A 3,326-nucleotide genomic window follows, 5' to 3' on the forward strand; every position below is an offset into this window, starting at 1 on the left:
TACCCGCCCCCCTTGTCCTGCTCTTTCCTCTCCTATGCGGCTTCAATCACTACATTAACAACCGCCCCCCCCCAACCACTACTGTAGAATTGGTCTTCACTCGTAGGTCCCTGGGGTCAGAGTGCAAACTCCTCCAAGGGGTTTCCAGGGCCCCGGCCTTCTAGAAGACGCAGGAAAATCACTGCGTTACCTTCAGCCCCCGATCAAGTCACTGTCAAAGGAGCCTGGCCCTGGGGCTCCTTTCCGGGAGGAGGAAAGCTCCCCTCTCGTCCACGGGGCCCTAGGTGGTTTGAACTGCCGACCTTGTGGTGACCAGCCCGAGGGGTCACCGCCAGGGCTCCTCATGGACGCTCAGAAACTTACAGTTCCCGCCACACACAGGAACCCAAAGCAAGCCCACTGCCAGAGAAAACCCCGGCGCTTCCCAAGCCGGCTTCACGCCTTCTCAGGGGCAGAAGCCACCGCAGGTTCAAACCTCCGACCAGCCCTTAATCTCCAGGCTCTTGGTCACCGTGTGTAAAATGCAATCTTCTTAACAAAGATGTGGCCTCGAACAGCTTTACGTGCAGAATCTTCACATAAAGTAGCTGCGAGTTCAGGAGTGTCACAGGGACACGCTTTTTCCAGTCAGAGTTGTCCATTGGGAGCCGATGGTCTTGGGGTCAGGGGCAGAGTCCACCAGCATTAGAGAAAAACGACCTCTTTTCGCCTTTTAAGCCTAAAGAGTGAAAGAAAAGTTCTAGAACATTCTTCCCAGCTCTAGTGAATGTTGTGTCATCAATGGCTGTCTCCAGCAGGGCTTGCTCCATGGAAAGCAAGCAGGAATTCTGTTGGTGAGCTGTTTGGAAAGTTCACATCCTCAACCTTGACCCCCACCCCCACCCCCACCTCATCCCTCTGCCTTACCAAAGACCAAAGCACATTGGGAAGGGCTGTGATGTAACAGGAGTGCACATCGAAACAACTATTTCTTTTCCTTTCTTCTTCTTTTTTTAATTATTATTTTTTTTAACCAGATTAGACTTTCAAATAAGTTCCTAATTTGTCTTCGTCTCTCACGGGCTCTTTCACACCTGGCTCATCCCACACACTGTCTCAGAATGATGTTTAAATGACGGGGAACCAGGGAACAATGGCTCTTGTGTGGGGGCACCACAAAGTACCTTGCTGCCATCCTGCTGTCTGGTTGTCGCTCTGGGGTGGCTGGGATGCTGGAAACTGAGCCACCGACATTTTCAACACCAGCAGGATCACCCCGGTGGACAGGCTTCCGTGGGATGCCAGACTCAGACAGACTAGAAAGAAAGGCTTGTCAGTCTGCCTCTAACACCCAAGCAACAAGAACCCTGGGCATCCCAAGAGAATGCACCCTGGGGGCGGGGAGAGGCCCTCCAAGTGCGCATCCAAAGCCGTATTCAACAGTCAGAAGAGAGCATGCAGCCTAGGAGCAATGTTTGCAAGGATCTATCAGACTAGGGATGCTCTCCCAAACCGCCTCACTCCAGCAAGACAAGGATGAGCAGTTTAGCACAAGGACACAAACAGCAAGCTCACCGAAGCGGACGTCCCAGCAACCGACACACAGCTGAAGAAAGAGTTTCTTAGTGATGCAAACGGCAACAAATGTACCAATGGGTTTGACACAAGGGATGCATACATGGCTTGTGGTAAGAGCTCTATGAGCCCCAATAAAATGAATACAAAGAAGACCACACACTGACATGCTACCTCATACAAGCACTGAAGGCCGGTGACAAAATAACCACAGAAAACAGCAAAAGCTGGACAGGAGTGGGTGGAGTCCCCACCTCCCTTCACCCCTCAAGCCCCCCGCTAGTGGGGCTGTCCAGCCCCTGCAGGAAGCAAGACAGTGCTTCTAAAACGGGAATAGCAATGCCATGTGACCCAGGGACCCCCTCCTCAGCGGGTCTCAAGCAGCGGTTCTCAACCTGTGGGTTGAGACCCCGTTTGGGGGGGTCACCCCATTCATCACAGTAGCAAAATGACAGTGATGATGTAGCAATGAAAATAATTTTATGGTTGGGGGTCACCACCACATGAGGAACTGTATTCAAGGGTCGAGGCATGAGGAAGGTTGAGAACCCCTGATCTAGAGAAATAAGGAGCAAACTATGACCAGACATATGCACCCCATGTCGATTGCAGGAGCCTGGTGGCAGAGGGGTGACGAGTTGGGCTGCCAGGTCAGCAGTTTGATTCCACGCGCCCCCTCCAAGGGAGAAAGGGTTTTCTACGCCTGTGAGGGTTCCTGTCTGCGTCACTCACAAGGGTGATTCTGCCGTGACCACAGGGTCCCTCTGGGTCATCCCCACCCCTGTGGCAGTGAGGGCTGAGATGCCTCTCACAGCATGTTCCCCAGAGCAAGACGATGGAAACAGACCTCGTCTCTTTTGGTGGAGGAATGGATTATAAAACACTGGTGTAACATAAAAAAAAAAAAAAGATAAGTTATCAAGGGTGCATGAGGGAGGGAGGGTGGGGGAGGGGGGAATGAGCTGATACCAAGGGCTCAAGGAAAAAGAAAATGTTTTGAAAGTGATGATGGCAACATATGTGCAAAGGTACTTGACACCATGGATGGATGGATGGATTGTGATAAGAATTGTAAGGGCCCCCAATAAAATGATTTTATAAAACAAAACACACTGGTGTGTTCAGACAACAGAAAAGCACACATAGCTGAAGCATTACAGTGGCACCGAGGGACCTCCTGGGAGAGAGACCTCCTGGGAGAGGAGAGACCTCCTGGGAGAGAGATCTCCTGGGAGAGGAGAGACCTCTTGGGAGAGAGATCTCCTGGGAGAGAGATCTCCTGGGAGAGGAGAGGCCTCCTGGGAGAGGCCTCTGTGCGGGGTGGGTGTGGAGGATGCTGTGTTGGGTGGCATGAGGGGACCTCACAGAGGTGAGGCCTGCATGACCACTCTTAGAGAGCAACAAGCACAAGGTCTTTGTAGCCAGAGCCAAACAGGTCCCCAAATAACCCCCCAATTCATTGTGGCTCGTGCTGATTCCCCATGCCTGGGCCATAATCTTCGTGACTCTGTCCAGCTTTAGCTAAGGGCCCCCCACCCTACCCCACCCCACTGCTATGGAGTCGACTCAGATGCCCAAGGAGCCCAGAGGACAGAGTAGAACCCCTCCTTAGGGCCCGAGGCTGTCCCTCTTTAGGGGACATGTGCTTTGGGGTCAGCAGCCCAACCCCCAGGGTCATTTGTGTCTCCCACCATCCAAGCATTGCTGTCTGACTCACAGCGACCTATGTACTTACGGGGAGAGTGGCACCACCCAGAGGATTTCTAAGCTGT

The sequence above is a fragment of the Tenrec ecaudatus genome, chromosome 12 (assembly GCF_050624435.1).
Source record: "Tenrec ecaudatus isolate mTenEca1 chromosome 12, mTenEca1.hap1, whole genome shotgun sequence".
Classification (NCBI taxonomy): Eukaryota; Metazoa; Chordata; class Mammalia; order Afrosoricida; family Tenrecidae; genus Tenrec; species Tenrec ecaudatus.